Source organism: Toxorhynchites rutilus, chromosome 2 (assembly GCF_029784135.1).
Source record: "Toxorhynchites rutilus septentrionalis strain SRP chromosome 2, ASM2978413v1, whole genome shotgun sequence".
Classification (NCBI taxonomy): Eukaryota; Metazoa; Arthropoda; class Insecta; order Diptera; family Culicidae; genus Toxorhynchites; species Toxorhynchites rutilus.
The window spans coordinates 182,795,702-182,816,949 of record NC_073745.1 but is presented as its reverse complement, the minus strand read 5'-3'; the positions used below and the strand labels follow the sequence as shown (position 1 = coordinate 182,816,949).

Sequence of the window (21,248 nt, the reverse complement as noted above, 5' to 3'; positions counted from 1 at the left end):
ATATGATGACAGTAAACTCAAGCAAAACCGGATGAATCATGATCATTTTTCGGGCAACCCATGATCAAAGGTGGACAAACCATGATCATATTTTCTTTTTGAAGAAAATGGTTGAAAAACATAAAAAATGAACAATTTCAACAACTTATAATACTATTAGCAACTAGAGACATGAGGATTTTTGACAAGCCCAAACTCATGTCTTGATTACATGCGATTTTTATTAAGAAACATCGATTTGCATTCACTATCTGCGTGAAAACACCCACAATCGGACAAATCAACATAATTTACCTTGATTATTGTTAGCCATGTGCATCCGAGATGCTCATTTAGCAAACAAACAAAAAACAAAATTTTAGAAAAGTGGCGATTCATTTCTCAACATAGTCTCCTTCCAGCTCGATACACTTCACCCAGCGATGCTCGAAATTCTTTAATCCCTCTGAAAAATACGTTTCCTCGTGGTCTGCAAAGTAGGCCTTCGTGGCGGCGATGAACTCCTCATTCGATTCAAATTCCTGTCCGGCGAGTAACTTTTTCAAGTTTCCAAACAAAAAAAAGTCGCACGGGGCCAAATCTGGAGAATATGTTGGATGGGGCAGCAGTTTATAGTGCAATTCGACAAATTTGGCCGTGGCGACGGCGAAGGTGTGAGCCGTTGCGTTGTCATGGTGGAAGAGCTCCTTTTTCTTCCCCAAATGGGATCGTTTTTTCTGCAATTCGGCGTCGAATTCGGCATAGTAGAGCTCTGTGACCGCTTCGCCCTTTTCCAGGTAGCCGATGTAGATCACAACTTGTGAATCCCAGAAATCACCTTTCCGACCGATAGAACAGTCTTCGCCTTCTTCGGAGCACGTTCGCCGGATTAAGTCCACTGTTTCGAATGTTCCTTGGTCTCTGATGTGTACCAGTGGATCCATGTGTCGTCGACAGTCACGAAACGACGCAGAAACTTCTTCGGATTGCACTCAAACAGCGTCAAACACTGCTTTGAAGTGGTCTCACGGTTGCGCTTGTTGTCCGGAGCGAGCAAACGCATCGATATCCTCAACGCACTACATCTTATATATCTTTGAATAAAATGTGCATCTTCATAACCAACAAGAGGATTCGGAACAAACCATTCAGTATCATTGCATTCAGTATCATTACATCAGAAGAATCTTTGCGCCAAAAATGTAGGATTTAAGGATGTCATGGAGGATTTCGTCAGATGGCACTCATTGAACCCCGTGGTTTCTAAGCTTTTCTCGAATATGTGGACGAACATTATGACGACATCCCATATTTTACTGAGATATGTTTCTTTAGTAGAGTAAAAGTATTGCAACGAGCTATTGACATTCGAAAAAAAATTGCGGAATTTATGAAAGGTGTCATGGAAGATCTAGCTCTCCTGAGGTCATAACAAGCCATCTGAACGATTTGAAGTTGGGCCTGTAAGTTAGGAGATGGAAATAAATTAGTTTACAACTTGTTCAACCAAATCAAAATATTCGTAAACAAAAACAAAACAAAAACAAAATAAATTTCAATTCTCTCTATTTCTGCACTAAGACATTCCAAAATATCGTCAACTTAGAAATACGTTGTGGCAATCTGGCAATGAAGGCTGATTTTTCTTGAATATTTGAATTGAAGCCTTCAAATATTCAAGAAAATGAAATATTCACATGAAAAAATTCTCTAAAAATGTTTCAACCTCTTCATTTTGGACGATGAACATGCCCCTGGAATCACGCAGATAGAACTTATTGAAATATTGTGTGATTTAGAGCAGCGTGACAATTTTGATAGCCGTGATCTTTTTTATTCACACCTCAAATTTGATCCAGGAGCGTCATTCTTTGAACAAAGAAAACATGCTCTTTTTTTTTGCTTCTATGTCGGATCCAAATACATTTTTCAGCAATTGCTTTCCCTTATGAAACAAGTGGAATCAAAATCAGAGAACAAAACAGCGGGATGATCAGTTGGGAAAATCGCTTCGAATAGTAGGGTAAATGATCTTGGTTTGTCCAGTCGAAAATATGATCATGGTTTGCCCACTTTTTTAATGCTCTAATTCAGCGCTCCTGTGTCAAATAAGGCCTTCGAATGTTTCGAAACATATAAATGAAATTGCCTTTTACATGATTTATAGTAGTTTGATAGTATATTTTTACGAAATCACATGTTTTAAAGGATTATAAAATACACCTTCTATTTGTGTCAATGCGTCCCTCATTCGAGCTTACTTTTAATCGATCACCAGATGATTATTTGGCACGTATTCAGACCTTTTCTGGATTACAACACTTATAAATATTGTAAACATCATGCTTGCTCACCATTTGTATTGGATTTACATAGCTAAACCATTAAATTAACGCATTTTGATGAACTCAGTTCTGATCATGAGTTGTCCAATTCAATAATGTTGTTTTGTCCACATGATTTCTATGGCAACCGCTTGGCGCGCTGCAGTTTGTTTATGTTTGTTTATGGTGTGCTTCGCGCATAGCAGAAGTATGGTTTTTCTGTGTTGATTTTGTTGAGGTGAACACTTCTAAAATGCCCAAGAAAAGGCAATATTCTGAAGAAAGCCTAAATTATGAATGAATCAATATGATGACAGTAAACTCAAGCAATGATAAATGCAACATCTAATTGTGAATTCGAATGTTTTCATTCAAAAATGGAGATTTCTAAAACCGGACAAACCATGATAATTTTTTTGGGTAAACCATGATCAGAGGTGGTCAAACCATGATCATAATTCTTCTTTAAGGAAAATCGTTAAAAAAACATAAAAATTTGAATAATTTCAACACCTTATGGTAGTATTAACAATTAGAGACTTCGGGCTTTTCAACCAACCCTAACTCGTATCGATTATGTGTGATTTTCATGAAGAAAAATCGATTTGCATTTACTAGTTGCATAAAAACACCCCAAATTGGACAAACCAAGATCATTTACCCTATGTATTGTATTATTGTAATTTTTTTTTATCTTTAAAACTGAATGTTTTCTAATTTAAATGCTGTGGTGAATCATAGAAAGTACCAGTTAAATATGTCTATTGTACATACGAGGGTCGCGCGAAAAATAAGTTTCAGAGCCTCAGAAATCGCGGAAAAATAAAGTTAGGACAAAAAACAAGGTGATTCCGTAATCTACGTTTTATTTTCTATTTTTCTACATAATCGCCGTAACGTTCGAGGCATTTTTAATAGCGTGGCACGAGTTTTTCTATTCCGAGCACGAAGTGCGTAGCGTCCAACTTTTTGAAGTACGATGAAACTGCGTCACGAATTTCTTCAGTGTTATCGAATCGTTGAACGCCGAATGTATTTTTGAACGACCCTCGTATTATTATGAACAGTAGTGAGAAAAATCATTTCGGCCGCGGATGTTATGACCATGCCTATATTTGACCACCACTGATATAGAGTGTGTCCAGGTGTGCGGATGACCCTGGAAGGTCATACGGGTCATAGGTCATACGGGAAGAGGCTTCCGGAATATATGGACCCATGAAATGGGTTTGGATCAATCATATCAGCCTTCTTATAACTGAAAAAATGGCAATAATCTACCATTCATTTAAATACAATGCCTTGAAAATTTGGCTGGACCGACCGAACATGCGATGAAAGAGGCAAAATGTACCCAGTGCGTGTTGAAAACTCGAAAGATCTATCAGCTGGAGAATCTGTTGGGAATGATTCAACTGCATGACGGAATGGAGATTTCAATTCAAATTGTTAACAACTCTTAATAATTACATCCAATTCATAACTCTCAACCAATAGAATAAGGTGTTATGAAAATGAGAAGAATTTTGAAGAGCAAAAATTAGAAACCCTCAGTTATAGTTTTAACCTTTACCAGCATACATACGGAGACCGTTAATTTGGTGTTCTTCATGTAAGAACACGATTTCAGGTGTTTGATGTTACCTCAGAAACGAGAAGGATACCATTTCACTAAAATGACCAGATGGTCAGAGGTCTAACGCGGGACACAAAAAACAAAACGTTATGTATATACGTTATGTGAACATAAACCATAGTTTAGAGAGTCTCATTTATTCGTGAAACTCTCAACATGTGTCCTTGCAATTAAACCTGATCATTATTATTTTTTTAAAAGTATCTGCACTCAGTTGTGATTTTGCGGTGGTTTAGATTTTGTTTACACCTGAAAATCACTCACTCAGTCAGAGCATTTAAGTGTGGCAAGCACGATTCAAATTCTACAATTTTCTTCCAATTATCGAATGGAATTCCAATCCATTTTGCATTTAAAAAAATGGACTAATTTCGGATGGCGATGAAAAAAAACTACAAAAGATAATTTGATGGAACAAATTTTCCCTAAATCTAACGTATATTAAGCCTACAACAAAAATGATTCAAGGTTGTTGATTCGCAGCAACAGCAGCACTGTCAAGCAATTTGATGATTTTTTCATACTGCCAGCTCCACCTCATAGCGAAAGAGTTGGACATCCTGAGGCACTTTGTGTCCGCCAGATATAGCCAATCTGGTAAATACAACATCCTCTCCCTGCCGCTCCTTAAGCCGGGAGATCGAAGCAACTGGCCAAATGGTAAAGGAGAATCTGGCCAAAATGGACATAGGGGAAGTGGGGGCATAGTGGTCACCCTAAGAATATGTCTATTTCCAACGTCCACAAATCGCTACAATTCCCGTTTTTCTAAGAATATTATAGTTCAACTCATTGTTGTTCAAGATAGCATACGGCTTTTACTATAAAAATTCAAAATAGTACATTTTTCATCATTACAAAACAAGGTGAAAATCGAACTTTTTTTTTTTGCTTGGAGGTGAAGTGGTCACCTTGTGGGGGTAAAGTGGTCACTCGCACATATCAAGCTAAATGGGATGAATTTATGCATTTTTTTCGTTTCATATTCGATATAGTAGGTACATGTATGAAATAAGCTTGGTCTATTCACCTAGAGTATCAATTTAATTTTTTTCATGCATACAAAAACGTTGTAAAAAACACATAACGTTCCGCATAATGAGGCTTGGTTTAGTTGGAGTGGCATATTTTTCCAAGGTGAAAGCCACAAAAGGAACCACTTCAAGAGTAGAATGTGATGAGGTATATCAGCTTTAGTAAACAGAACATTGTAAGTCGTTATGCATTTATGACCACTTTGCCCCCAAACATCAAAGTAATTTCTAAGCTAATTAACCGCTGAGATTGAAAAAAATATCTGTTCACCTCTCCTAGAAAATGTGAACAGTCGCCCAAACTGATGATTTGTCCAACATACCAGATTGAAAAAACTCAATTTCACGAGAAATTCCTTAGATACCATGCGCACAGAACTACGGCCGAATGACTATCGAGAGAGCAATTTCTGTTTTTATTGATATTTTGACTTGCGTCAGCTCTACTGAAGTACAGGGTGACTCAAAAGTCATTAAATTCATCAAACATAAGGTGACTATCAATACAGCATCCATAGTCGATAATTATACTACCAAACAAGCAGGTGACCACTTTGCCCCCACTACCCCTATTTATGCGAAAGCGTCAGACGAGACGCGCAGCAGGCAATCACCCAGAAGAAGTAGCTTAAGGTACTGGTGAAGAACTTCTTTTCGTACTTATAATGAAAGACAAGACGCACTTAATGTTTGAATTCAACGAATGGCAGGGGACCGGATAATTTACGTTCCCCAGGTAAGCGATGCCGACGAATATGTTACCCACATCATGTTTTCGAAGAAGACAAACGAGAAGGGAATGTCCAAGCCGCTCTTCCAACGGCCATGGTTGAGGTTCCGGCCAATCTCCGTAAGGCCGCCAAGCGCTTCATCTACGATACTTATCAAACAACCCTGCCTCTTCCTGTCCCGTATATACTAGTTCTTATTTAACACATTAGGCTCTGCCCGAGCTAGGGGACCAAAAATGAACTTTTCGTCTGACTCACGATGTTCCCTGCGGATCAATAGGGGACTTTTACAAAAATTATTTTCTAACTTTGTTGCTGTCGTTTTCATTTGACACTCTCTAAACAAAAGATCCACTGTCGGTGCTTGACACGTACAGCCGAAACTTTTTGTTGTTAGTTGGTACAGATGATACATCTAGTGATACTCCGTCAAAATTTCAGATTTCAAACTGCGATTTTATTGTGCTTTCCCAGCAAATCTTCCTGACCTGTTTCGTACGCAGAACGAACGGATCTTCGCAGGCGTATGTCTCTCATGAGAATCGAGCAATATTTACACATCCAGAACAGTTGCTAACCTTTCAATATTTCACCCATCATAAGGATATTGAGATATTTTTCTACAATTACATTGTGATAAGCAGTTTAGTCCATTTGATGTTTCTGCTAACGAAATTGATGTTTGTTCGAAAATGGATTTTTGGGTGAAAAGACTCCTATGTCTTCTAACTATATAAATAGAAATGAATCGTCAAATGTGTTGGTTAGCGCAAAACTCGAGAAAAGAATAGTCAGATTTGAGCTGACCTCATTTTATTATATTTTCTGTATCAAACATGTATTCCACACGGAACTGCCTGGGGGGAACAGTACGACGACAATCGTTCATCGATGATATATGACCTTTGTAACAGCTTCAATATGACCGTTTTGAACACTGGGGAAACAACACGTGTACCTAAACCTCCTGCTAACCCAAGTGCTCTTGACCTCTCACTTTGCTCGAATTCACTATCGTTAGATTGCAAGTGGAATGTAATCCAGGACCCCAACGGTAGTGATCACTTGCCAATCAAAATTTCCATCACCATTGGGTCGAATTCTTCTGAATCTATAAACATGGCATATAACCTCACAAGACACATTGACTGGAAAAAGTATGCGGACGCGATTGCTCTAGCCATCAATTCCAGAGATGGTTTACCTCCATTGGAGGAGTATAACTTCCTTTCTCGTTTGATCTATGATAGCGCAGTTCGCGCTCAAACGAAACCCGTTCCAGGTTCCACCATTTCCCGAAGGCCTCCCAATCTATGGTGGGATAGCCAATGTTCCAAGCTTTATATAGAAAAATCGAATGCATTTAAAGCTTTCCGGAAACGTGGAACTCTTGAAAATTTTCAAACGTATTTAGCCCTTGAGAATCATTTCAAAAATTTGATCAAAGGGAAAAAACCTGCTTATTGGCGAAATTTCGTGGGAGGTTTGTCACGAGAAACGTCAATGAAAAAAATATGGAAAGTGGCTCGAAACATGAGAAATCGCTCTTCAACGAATGAAAGCTTTGTCCCGATTCCGCTCCCGTGCAAAAAATTGTTCGAGATATACCACAAGATAGGTGCGATCTTGATTCTGAGTTTTCGATGGTAGAATTCTCTCTTGCTCTCCTTTCATGTAACAATTCTGCTCCGGGATCGGATCGAATTAAGTTCAACTTGTTGAAAAACCTCCCTGATGTGGCGAAACATCGCTTGTTGAATTTATTCAATCGGTTTCTGGAACATAATATTGTTCCAGATGATTGGAGACAAATACGAGTTATAGCTATTCAAAAACCCGGAAAACCCGCGTCCGACTTCAATTCGTACCGCCCAATAGCAATGCTGTCTTGTATACGGAAATTGTTGGAGAAAATGATCTTGTTTCGCCTTGATCGATGGGTTGAAACGAATGGCCTACTCTCAGATACACAATATGGGTTCCGCAGGGGCAAGGGTACGAATGATTGTCTTGCGTTGCTTTCTTCAGAAATTCAAATGGCTTACGCCGGAAAAAAACAAATGGCTTCAGTATTCTTGGACATAAAGGGGGCCTTTGATTCTGTTTCAATAGAGGTTTTCTCAGACAAATTACACTCTCGGGGTCTGCCGCCTCTATTGAATAATATGTTATATAACTTGCTTTGTGAGAAACATTTGAACTTTTCTCACGGAGATTCGGCAGTAAGTCGGGTCTCTTACATGGGCCTCCCCCAGGGCTCATGTTTAAGCCCCCTTTTGTACAACTTCTATGTAAGCGACATCGACAATTGCCTTACACAAAATTGCAGCCTAAGACAACTTGCAGATGATGGAGTGGTGTCTGTCGTAGGATCAAACGAATCCGACCTGCAAGGGCCCTTACAAGATACTTTGAACAATTTTTCAACCTGGGCCATTGGGCTAGGGATCGAATTCTCCACGGAGAAAACAGAGATGGTGGTTTTTTCTAGGAAGCATAGACCAGCAAAACCAAAGCTTCAACTTTTGGGTAAACCGATCACTCATGCTATGTCATTCAAGTATCTTGGGGTCTGGTTCGACTGCCAATGTACTTGGGGGGCCCATATTAGGTATCTGAGTAAAAAATGTCAACAAAGAATAAACTTTCTCCGTACAATTAGCGGCACCTGGTGGGGAGCCCATCCCGAAGATCTTATAATGTTGTATCGAACAACTATTCTCTCAGTGATGGAGTATGGCAGTTTCTGTTTTCAATCAGCTGCCAAAACACACCTCATTAAACTCGAGCGAATTCAGTATCTTTGTCTCCGTATCGCGTTGGGATGTATGCCCTCAACGCATACCATGAGTCTCGAGGTTTTGGCAGGCCTACTCCCACTAAAAGATCGCTTCAATTTATTATCTATTCGGTTCCTCATCCGGTGTAAGGTTATGAACCCATTGGTGATCGGAAATTTTGAGCAGCTGATCGAGCTAAATTTTCATTCTGGATTCATGAGCTCATATCATGAATTCGTCTCCATGCAGGTTGATCCTTCTTCGTATATTCCCAACCGTGTTTGTTTTCCTGACTACATCAATTCCTCTGTACATTTTGATCTGTCCATTAAGCAGGATATCCATGGAATTCCAGATTGTCATCGATCGGGGATCGTTCCTACGATTTTCGAAGCAAAGTATGGGCGTGTCAATTGTGATAATATGTACTTTACTGATGGGTCCTCTATGAATGAGTCCACAGGATTCGGAGTGTTCAACAATTTTTTTAGCACCTCACACAGTCTTCAGTATCCTTGCTCAGTGTATATTGCTGAATTGGCAGCAATACACTGGGCGCTGGACAGCGTCGCCTCACGACCTGTTGAACACTATTACATTGTAACGGATAGTCTGAGCTCTGTCGAAGCTATCCGTTCAGTGAGGCCGGAAAAGCACTCGCCGTACTTCCTTGAGAGAATACGAGAAATTTTGAGTGCTTTATCTAGACGCTGTTATGTCATTACCTTTGTCTGGGTCCCTTCACATTGCTCAATTCCGGGTAATGAGAGGGCTGACTCATTAGCAAAGGTAGGTGCAATTGAAGGCGAAAATTATCAGCGTCAAATCGCCTTCAATGAATTTTATTCTTTAGTTCGTAAAAATACCATCGTTAACTGGCAACGCAAATGGAACGAAGATGAATTGGTTCGGTGGCTCCACTCAATTATCCCTAAGGTTAGCCTCAATCCGTGGTTCAAAAGTCTGGACTTGAGTCGGGACTTTATTCGCACCTTCTCCCGACTCATGTCCAATCACTATTCGTTAGACGCGCTGCTTTTTCGTTTTAATCTTGCCGACAGCAATCTCTGCGGTTGTGGCCATGGTTACCACGACATCGAACACGTTGTTTGGTCGTGCGAGCTGTATCTTGTCGCCAGATCGAATTTAGAAAACTCCCTTCGGGCTGGAGGAAAGCAGTCCAATGTGCCAGTGAGAGATGTGTTGGCTCGGTTAGACCTTGATTACATGTCCCAAATATATGTTTTCCTTAAAGCTATCGATCTTCGAGTGTGATTGTTCATACATCCTTTTCCCCTCCTTTTCGTCCTTCGCGAGCTATCGGTTCCCTTCCTACTAACATTAGAATAAGTTAAATTGTAAATACATATTAGATGTAAGGATAGTTTTAAGAATTGAGTGTGAAGTGTCAGTGTGAATGAGAATGTGAATGTGAATGTGAGTGCGAGTGTAAACATCCCATCCTTGTGTGAAAATGTGTCACCCTTCTAAACTCGAGTCGACCGCGAGTAATCGGTTTCCTATTTCATTAACCATAGAATTAAGGAAACAACATGTTGATATATGCTAGTTGAAATATAGTTAAGAGTTTGGCTCCATTAAACTTATGTAACTGAGCCTGTAAAAATAAACGGATTAATAAAAAAAACATGTATTCCATGCAATGAGTCAATTAGTAGTATGTGTCGTGTGTTTATCTGTTGTTATTGTGTTTTTGATTTTCTTTTTTCCCGCTCTGCTAATAAAAGTAGGTTCCGTGAGGTGCTCCGTTAGTTTAGTTTAGTATATTGTATTCCGTTGGTTTAGTCTTGGTTATAATTAAGTAGAGTAAGATATATTGATTTTTTTTTCCAAAATATATATTTTTATCAATGCTCACATGGCGTTAGCCTGACGGGGCCGGGAGTTCATTATTTTGACAGTTTTTCTTATTATCTATGTTAGTAATATGTAACCGATTACTCGCGGTCGGCTCGGGTTAGTATTACAAGTGTTCTCGTAATTGGGATGTTGCTGTCTTCAATGCTCTGTACGTGTGCCCGACACAGGATACTTCCTATTGGGATGCAGCCGATCATTAATCAGCAACGCTCCCTAGTCTGTACCCCATATCTAGCGTGGTGCGTCTTCTCGACTCGAGGAATCCAGGATAGAATGGTCACTAGCCGGCGCACTCATCAGCTCGTGTAGAGTTGTCATGAGCGGTACAACCTTTGGCTTTTGTTGAATGATCAGTGGACTGTACAACCTTTGGCCCGTGTGTCTGTAAAGAGTGTGTGTATGTATTGCCGCGACTAAGTAAAAGTTTATAGATCGGATAGGAGGGATATGAAACAGGGACACAACGAAGAAAACACCATTAAACGTTGACATTGGCGTTTCTGAGGAACAGGTATAGATGAAGCAGAAGATCAGGATCACGGCTACCTAAGATATCCCGGACGGGGATATCCAGTTGTCTGCCTTTTGCTCTCAGTGCTCTAGAGAGCTGAGAGCGAGCAGCATGGAACCGGATACACGACCAGACAATATGCTCGATGTCGTGGTAGCCATCGCCACAATCACAAAGATTGTTTGCTGCGAGCCCAATGCGATAGAGATGCGCGTTTAGGTCGTAGTGATTGGACATGAGCCGAGATATCACGCGAATGAAATCACGACCTACATTCAATCCCTTAAACCAAGCACTCGTCGAGACCTTAGGGATAATCGTGTGTAACCAACGACCGAACTCATCTTCACTCCACATGCGCTGCCAACTAACGAGTGTGTGCTGACGAGGAATCTGAAAAAAATCATTATAGGCAATTTGCCTTTCAAAAAGTGTGCCTTCTGAAGCGCCCACCTGAGCTAGCGAGTCCGCTTCCTCATTTCCCGGAATCGAGCAATGAGAGGGAACCCATGCTAAGGTAATCTTGAATAATTTTTCGACCAAAACACTCAATAGATGTCTTATTCTTGTTAGGAAATAAGATGAGCGTTTATCAACTTTCATTGAGCGGATTGCCTCTATTGAGCTGAGACTGAAAAAATAAAATAATGGTCGATGGGCAGTGTTTCAATGATCCCTAGAGCATAGTATATCGTACCCATTTCTGCGACATACACGGAACAAGGATCTTTGAGTTTGAAAGAGGCACTGGAATTTTCATTGAAGATGTCGAAGCCAATGGACCCGTTTATGAATGAACCGTCAGTAATGAACATTTTATCAGATCTAACTTTCCCATATTTTTCCGAAAATATCGTCGGAATAGCATTGGATTGAAGATAATCTGGGATTCCATGGATTTTTGTCGCATGGACAGATCAAAAATGACAGAGGAATTGCAAAAGTATGGGAAGCAAACTTGGTTGGAGATGCCTGGTGAAGGGTGCACGAGATATATTGATGTTAGATGTAAGTTCTATTATAAGGATTATATAATCTGTTGATGCTTCAAAAGAGGAGGTTCTATGCCCATTTAAGAAAAAAACATGAATAAGCCACGCTTAAATGGACTTTTCCCTCACTCACACTCACTCACAGTGATCACAGTGCAAGTTGGAGGAAATTTCTTTGAAGAAAAATTCCCCCGGCATGATAAATTTGGACGCTAACCACCCTGCTACGGGAGAATAAAGCGTGAAATTACCGAAAACACGGAATCGAAGCAACGATTGTGCGTGATTGGTACAGTATATAGTATTGAGACCATAAACGTTATTCACCACTATCAACCGAATTTTCTCTTTGGTGATTTCCATTTTGTACTCTCTGTAACTCACAACTAAACATATTTTTTCATAAATTTCGAATGATTAGTTTGATGGTTATCGATCACTAGATCGATCTGCCGGAAAAATAAAGGATTCCATTCCCCCAGTCTAACATCTCCCAACATGAAAGTGAAACATCGAACTTCACAAAAAAATAAAAAAATCTTCATTGTTAGAAAAACACGCCCTTCACGGTTCCGACTTGGTGCAAAGTTTTCGGCAAAGAATGTAAAGTAAACAAACCAACGTTGTTTCCACCGGTCTTCCCATTACCTTCGTATCCTGGGCCTGAGGAGAAATTATCGCGAAGCCAGTGTTGTACAAATAATGGATTGATACACTGAATAGGTTTACAGCAACGATAATAGAAAATAAGTATGGTACATCTACTACACACCGTCCTGAACATTCATTCGATATAAATCGCCAATGTAGCAAATGGATAAGAAATGTCAGGCTCCATGAAATATCAGAATTATGGTACAAATGTGTGTGCGTGTGTGTGTGATCTTGTTGCCTTTTTTCCTTCTTCCAAAGAAATCGTAGAAGTCAGCCTTACCAAAATTTCGAGAAGCTGCCGTCAGCGTTTAATGTAATAACAATAATACGATAAGATATGAGACCTCAATACGACCAAATATGAGGCGAATACTATCGCCTTTCTTCCAAGCATTGCAACCCTTATTATATTGAATTTGTTATAAGCGATGTTTCCTGGCTTTATGTATTATTTCTGTTCCCTGCCATCACCCACAAATATTGGAAGGAAGGCAACATTGACAGCATCAAAAGGAGGAGAGCGCGTTGGCAATCAATAAATCATCCATTTCTTATTTATGTCAGAAAGGAAAATCGCACATTATCTGCCTTTCCATTCCAAAAACAGTGAAATGGCGGCGGATTGAGTGAAATTTCCATTTAATAAACCCGTCAGATAAACCGATGTAAATTTTTATATTTTGCCATTGCTTCGGGTGTTTGGCGGATTGTAGTAAAATGAGAGAAGGAGAAACGCCAAGAAGGTTCAGATGTTCGCGAAAAATAAGGATGCAATAATGTAGACTATCGAAGCGGAGGAGAAAATGTAACTCGTAACAAACGATTCATAGGCCGAGCTTTCTAGTGTTGATCGAATTCGACACGCGGGTCTCGCGGGTGTTCAGCCTCGGAGGAATGTTAATCATGACTCTTCATTAATATTCTCCAAAAAGGTATATTTTCCTCCAGGAAGCCCATGAAACCCACAGCTTCCAAACAAAGACGAATGTTTCGCTGAAGCCTATTATTCACGTAGTTTTGAATTAAATATTAAATTGCGGAGCGCATGATTCATATTCAACACAAGGTTGATCCGGCCGATTATAGGCATCCATCAGAAATAAATGAAACGAATAAATTGTATCATCTGAATAGTGAGACGACTAATGACGCCTTTCGTTTTCGCTCGCTGAGAGATGAAACGTCGGTTTCGCATTCGTGCGCTTGAAGGGTACTTTCATTTATTTATGATCCTCTCTGAAAGTTATTAGAAATTTGGGTATACACTGCGAGATTTATCATTTTTATTTCATTTCGCCCTTCCAATAAGGTTTCTGGAAAATTTATGAATTCATTACCGTTCGAAAAGGGATTACTGGGAAGCGGTTGTTTAATGCGAGCAGATTGTACCTTTTAAGCGGCACGAAATAAATAATCAAACAAGAATCCTTTTCATTTTGTTGCTTAACGCATGCTGTTTGGGTTCTTGAGAAACTATAGACAACATATTCACGCTATTAGATATCTTATGCTTGTGTTGCATAAAAAAGTAGCGGCAATTTCGTCGATTCATTTTATTCTCAAACTCAATCCAAAGTCAAAGCAATCAAAAAGCTCTGCTTATCAATACCGAAATACATGCTTTATAAGCATTTGGAACAACTCCTGAAGCGTTCCTAAGAAACGATTACCGAAGCAAATTAATCGGATTAAAGCCAAGGTTGAGAATGCTGTTATCCCCAGCATGTGAACTGAGTGCTGGCATAATGAGCCGGTAATTCCTAACTGGTAACGGTAATTAGAGGGGTAAACAGCACAATAAGCACAATAATGATGCAACACAAGTCTTCCGTCAAGATATGAAATGATTTTAGTATTGATATTAGAAGTGCCGTGGAGTGTGGGAAGACGAAATCTGAAGAGCTGCGGAAGTTTTACAAGAATATCGCTGAAAAATGATAAGCACATTAATAACGAGACGGCAGTTGAACAGCGATTATGTTGGTGTAAACTCGAATAAATCCATTGGAAAAGAAAATAAATGCTCTTGTTGTTCCAAATCATCACTCGTACATAAATTTTGAATAGAAACCTAACAAAATTGTAGTAACAGTGTGATCTTGATGTTTTATCATATATTTCTATCAACGGTGAAAGTTGAATAAGGTACTGAGCAATTGCAACTTCTGATGTTACATCATATTACACTAATAATCGACAAAAAGTCGAGATGACTTGAGGTCGAACAAAAAAAACGGGCGGAAGGCAAAACAGAATTTGAATACTGGAAGAATGCCCTAGATGATAGACTTCCCATATTCAAAGATTATTTCAGGAATAATTTGGAAGTAAATGGATGAGAGCTAAGACTGTATTGACCAACAACGGCGGTGTATCAAACAAATGGCAAAGCAATGGAAGTGTCAACGAAAGATTGCTGCAATCCTAGGACGATCGAAAATATTCGCTTTCATTGTCCTCCGTGATCCGAAATCACGCGTATTTACTGAATATCTTCGGATGTTGTGGAAGCAGCTCATAGGAGCCCCAGAAAGATTCCGATGCTTACACCGAAGCGTCTTCAAGCACGACTAAAATTTGCCAGAGATCTTCTCTATTGAGTTGGTCCTAGAAAAGGTTAAAAATCGTGAAACACTAGATAGCTTAGTACTCCTATGTAAATCCGAAAAAGACATACAGGGAAACTTCGATATAACGTACCCTAGTTATAACGTACCCTCGATATAACGTCACTCGATATAACGTACACATGATCAAAGTCCAAAAAAATATTTTTTTTTAATATTTTTTTTCTGGAAGAACAATAAGTTATCTGTATTTTGATATTAAAGCTTGTGTTGTAACTTTAACCAATCCCGAAATACTACTGTTTTGTGATTCCGGATTCTAAATGAATCAATCTTCAATCAACAGAACGATGGGAAACATCATGAGAAAAGTTAGCTTCGTCTTCTTATTGATTTTATTCATCAACCTTACTCAAACAACAATACAATAAAGTAATATAAGCTACGTTTCAGAGTTCCTTATTATGCTTCGATATAACGTACATTTCGATACAACGTACTATTTTGAAAGTAAAATGTACGTTATATCGAAGTTACCCTGTACTGCCAAAAAGTCTGTGAACCCTGTGAAATCTAAGAACAAAAAAAAAAACAGTGAAGCTCAGTGGATCCAGGTAGCATGGTACGATATTGCAATCAGTACATGCCGAATCCTCGTGGAGTCAATGCCGAAGGGAAGGCGTTAGGTGATCTGATACTATGGTTATACCATCAAATATTAATGGTTAAAGCAAAGGAAAACTAAAGAATGGCCTTTTTTGACGTTCATGTTTTGTACTTGGATACGCAGTTCTTCTATCCCAAATAATTTTATAGCATTGAAATGTATTTGTCATGATGAGGAACATACCATTTTGAATGTATCCTTATAATCCCGGTTTCAAAAAATAAGGGTCTTATTGTTTCGCTTTAACTCTTTGCGGTCGTATGTCTGCTCTCAGCCACCAAACTTTATTTATCGTTCCGTTCGTATGATGGCTCTCAGCCACCATAGCGAAGAACTGTACTAATATTATACTTTATTCAACAATGTATCTATGATGAGAGGTTGAGGAGATCCAAAAAAAAAACACTTTCGGGTTTTTAATATTAATGAGAGGTATTAAAAAATCCTATAAATATCAACACGTTTACCCAATGAACAATGGATATTTAGTGCGTTTACGTATAATATCTCAATTCTCCTTAGTTTCTTATCGACTTCTATTCCTATTGCTCGATATAAGCGTTATGTTGAACCTGCACGATTTTCATGTTTAAATATTTAATTACAGGCAAACCTTTTTTTGTGCGCATACAAAAAGTCACCGCACAAAAAAAAGTCGCATAAAAAAATCGTGCAAAACTTCACCAGCAGCCTTAAAAAATCGTGTTCGGTACACATTTTGTGCGGTAGATAGGGACCGCATAAAAAATGTTTCCTCCAAGAAAATAAATCAACGCCGTTCACCGTTCAATTTCCTTTTGTTTCCCTGCTTTGCGATGGGACTTTTTGCCTTTTCGGTTGCGCGGGGCTGTTTTGTGCTTTTAGTTGCATGTCGAAACGTGTTGCTGTTAGAAATCATGTCATGCAAAAACTTAGAAAAACTCCTTAGCATTTGATGAGAGGAGAGGAATGATTTCAGAAGTGGATAATTGAGACGCAAATATGCTTTTTTCGCACTGAAATGCATATAAACCTTCGAAAAAAAACAAAATGGACGATAACTTCGTCAGATATGCATCTTTTCATACACCGCACGAAAAAAAATCGCAAAAAAAACAGGTTTACTGTACTTTATTTATCTTCTCTACCGATGACAGTTCTAAACCAACCAAGACCTGCTCGCGTGAGTCTCGAAACCAGTGTTGCCACAGGTACGGATTTCATCATTTGGTACAGATTCTGTACGGTACAGGTAACAGATTTTACTCATAAAGTACAGACAGGTACATATTTTTATGAGTGTAATATTTTTAATGCTGCAATTATTAGAAACCATTTGTTACGGACCCAATTTAGATAGCAAGGCCGGCCAATAAACAAAATAATGTTATTGAAGCGCAAACGAGCGCATAGAAAATTTATAGCCCAATGAATCACCAGATACGGCCATGTGATTCATCCCTTTTTTATTTTTCTTTTCCTTTTGTATAGCTTCAGACAAGCGGTGCATGACGCACCAGAAAGTAGGGACAAATAAATAAACAAATTTGTGACCCGCACGATCCTCTGAATAGATCGTATTACTCATAGTGTAGCGCAGGCATACAAGATAGGAAATCACGTGTTCATTTGGGACCGTGAGCAGGCAGCATAGACAGATAAGGCGCCTGGAATACACAAAGACAACAAGGCACCAGGCGAAAGATGATTATTGCTGGTAATAAGCCTGGCCTCGCCCATTATCGAATATACGAAGGGCTATAAACAAAAATAACATTTTAGGCCGACGATGAGTAATAAACTTTCTAAATTGTACCCCTCTAGCGAGAGCGACAGAGGTCCGCAGAGATAAGCGGGTAGAAATTACATGTAGGGAAATAGCAGGCAGACAATCGATATGGGCTCGGTTGTCTGAGAAGGAAAGAGAGATCTTTTCTCTCCTTTATAGTTTTAACGCCTAGGAATGAATTCTTGGGTATATATACTCGGGATTCTGGCCTAGGAAGTCAGTTCAATTCCCGTTCAATTTCAGTTCAGTCAAGATTCAATTTAAGTTCAGTTCAAAGTTCAAGCATCAGTTCAAATAAAAACGGAAAGTTCAATCAAGTAAAATAGTTCAAGTTAAAAATATCCGAATCCGAAAACCCACTAAGCGTTGACAACCAGGCGTCACGCATCAGAATCCGGATACCCCCAAATTGGCAACCAGGCGCCACGCACCAGGCCAGAGCTCCTAACAAGGAAGGAGCTCGAGTAAAGGTATAACACACACACACACACACCCAAAATTTCCCCCACCGAAAAGTAGTTGCGAGTTTCACTCGGACGGACCAATCTGCAGCCGTCTGATACTGAAACGTATTCGCGATTACGGGAATTTTGGAAGGGGCATAGCCCGTAAGAGACCAAAACAAGTCCAGGAAAATAGGCTCCGTTGCCTTTAATTAAATCCGTGATTCTTAGGCCTCAATTGCCGACATCTAGGGAAATAAGTTCCCTAGATTAATCACGAAGCGCTCGAGAGAGGACGAGCGAAAAGTCTTGCTTTAATTGCAAGCATCTAGGGAGTTCACATTCCCTAGATTTACACCATTAGAGAAACTCCTTTTGACTGAATGAATGCAGAGCAAAACGTATCTGTGATAAAAACATTTTGCGTAGTGTTTACATCCATACCCCTCACATAGAGATTACGAGTTCAATTCTCACTCCCGAAATTCTTCCAAAAATCACTTCCAAAAGTCACTATTATAGAAAAAGAAACATTTTAAATATGATGTTAAACTAGTCAACTGGGAAGAGCAAAATTTCATGCAAGGGTTGTTTGAAAGGCTTCGCGGTAGACATTTGGGTATGATCGTGGCTTCGTTTCTCACTAACATAAGCGTGAACTGTAACTGTGAGAAAAAAGATCCGATTTTGGTGATTTGAGCTAGTATTAGAAGCGTTTCCTGGTTCATGATGAGATGTACAAGAACTACGAACGAACTCCGTGCTCCGATATATCATGTGTACATATTTCTAAAACAGCGGGCCAAAAGACCCTTCTTTAACATGTTGTTTTTATTACCATGTATAGCGAAAAATATATTATTCAACACAGTTTGGTAAGTAATGTTTCAAGGAAAATTGTAAAGACAAATTATGATGTGATAATGCTGATTGTAAAGCAATTCTGACAAAAATTTGAATGGGGTCATTTGACCCCGCCGTGGTAGGTTTAGAGTTAAATAAAGTTTTCAATTTCACGCAATAATAATGGATTTGTTTTACTCCAACCAAAATACATATTTAGAGCGAAGGAATTTTGAAGTTTGAAGCCTCTTCAATACAATCAAGAAGACTAAAACAAATTCTTCAACTATCTTCATTCGGTAACACATTTAACGTTTAACACTAAGCCTACCGATGTTTCATGTATATGTACCTATTCCTACCACAGCGGGTCAAGTGACTCTTTATGAAAAGTTAGTGAATAATGACTCGTTTTATATAGTTTTGTTGAGGAACGTGACATACCATATCCTGTATCCTGTATATTTCGACATTTTTAGAATAACAATTGTTAGCAAAATAATAGAATTACAATTTTTGACACGCAAAATAGCACTGTAGTTTGGAATGGTTACTGTTAGCTCGCTTGGATAGTCAGCAATAAAATTCTAATGGTTCACTATTCATTCACAACAAAATATATAAAGCAATAACAAAAATATGTAATGCAATGGCTTTGTATCACAACCACGCATACAAATCTTTCTGATGTCATATGAATGTATTCACGGGTCAAATGACCAGATGGATTACCGCAGTACAGTTGAATTTCACTCGTTGGGCTATCTTTAGTTGGGCTTCGATTTAGTTGGGCTTCGATTTAGTTGGGCTTCGATTTAGTTGGGCTTCGATTTAGTTGGGCTTCGATTTAGTTGGGCTCCCGTTCGTTGGGCTGTAGCCCAACTAAATCGAAGACAAACGTCAATTCTGACAACGTAAAATTTTTTTCGAGGGGCTCGTGGATGGTGTTTTTAGGTTTAAAATAAATTTGAAATGAATCATTGAAATAAATAAAATCGAATATTATTCAACAAAAACAATATTTATTTTAAACGTTTCAAACAAAATTAAACAAACCACGTAAATTCATTTTCAACAAAATGGTAGAGTTCTTCAACATGCTCGTTTTAGCCATTCAACTTCAGTGATTTTCGAACGTAGCGCGTTCAAACGGCATACTTTTGCAACATCATGCTTCATATAGCGAACTAGGCAATCAATTGACTTGATTGCATCGCCAAAATCAGGATCTCCGGTACTAGTAATGGAAGTATCAAACGAATTACTTCCATCTTCTGTGTCTACCAACCATTCTTCTTGCATTTCAGGTTGATCTTTCTTGAGAACTGATGACAAAATCTCGTCATCAGAGAACACTTCACTGGTTACCCAATCTGGATTATGATCAGCATCATACACCTGATCTTTGATCCACAGATCAATATCTTGCTCAGATGTTTTTGTTCCTGCCAAACTATCAATCCTGGACACAAGCGCTTTGAAGTCATCATCGGCCGCTTTCGAGTCTACATTAACAGCATCCTCCGGCAAACCATCGATCAATTTCTTCCACGAATTACGTATAGTTTTGTCAGATATCTCCTCCCAAGAGGTTGCCAACCATGAAATACACTGTTGAAGATTAATCTTCTTCAATCGTTCTTCGAAACTAAAGAGGAAAGTACATAAATAAAACCTCAATTAGAATTTGAATTTAAATTTTGAAAAAGCACAGACGAAAAACTATCGTGCGCATAGTTTTGTGTTTATATTTGGAATTAATTACAAAAATTTAATGTTTAATATTTGTAAATTTACCTTAAGTGTTCGTTTTCCAGAATTAATGCGAGCATCAGTTTTCTTTTATACTTTCGCTTGATTGCATTGATGACCGCTTGGTCCATCGGCTGGCATTCAGCAGTTACATTTGGTGGGAGGTAGATCACTTGAATCAGTCCATCGTCACTCTGTAGAGATTCGTCAACGTCATAATGACTGGTGCAATTAACAAGAACCAGCAATGCCTTTGGCTCCAATCCTCTCTCGGCCGAAAATTTTCGAACAGCGGGGACAAACTCTTCGTGGAACCATTGACGGAACAACAGTCTGGTCATCCAAGCCTTTTTGGAATGATTATATGAAACGGGAAGTTCTTCGATGTTGATTCCTCGTGGTTTTGCAGCAGTGCAAATGAAATACAACGGAAGCTTTAGGGAACCATCTATGTTGGAGCAAGGCATAAACGTATACCTTGTCTTGTTTTGCTTCCGTCCGCTTGCCACGGTCTCATCACAGGTAACGACAGAGCGTGTGGCTAGGAGCTTGATGAACAAGGCAGATTCATCTGTATTAAAGACTTGGGATAGTGATAGCTGCATTTCCTGAATCTTCTTCTGTAGAACCTTCTTGAAATTTAGGTACGCTTCAACGTTTACCGATGTCTTTTCTCCTGTTACGGC

The 21,248-nt window shown here is 39.0% G+C and overlaps 1 protein-coding gene across 6 annotated transcripts in view; it reads left to right on the top strand.

The window, feature by feature from the left end:
• Window positions 1-21,248, top strand: part of LOC129768731 (uncharacterized) — a 168,194-nt gene that overhangs the window by 28,828 nt on the left and 118,118 nt on the right. Inside the window, exon 1 of one of the 6 annotated variants that reach the window (XM_055770573.1) lies at window positions 17,737-17,994. The exons of the other annotated variants lie outside the window; for them this stretch is intronic. The gene's annotated coding sequence lies outside the window, so the exon portion shown is untranslated. Of the gene's footprint in view, window positions 1-17,736; window positions 17,995-21,248 lie in introns of those variants that run through there. 6 annotated transcript variants of the gene reach the window in all.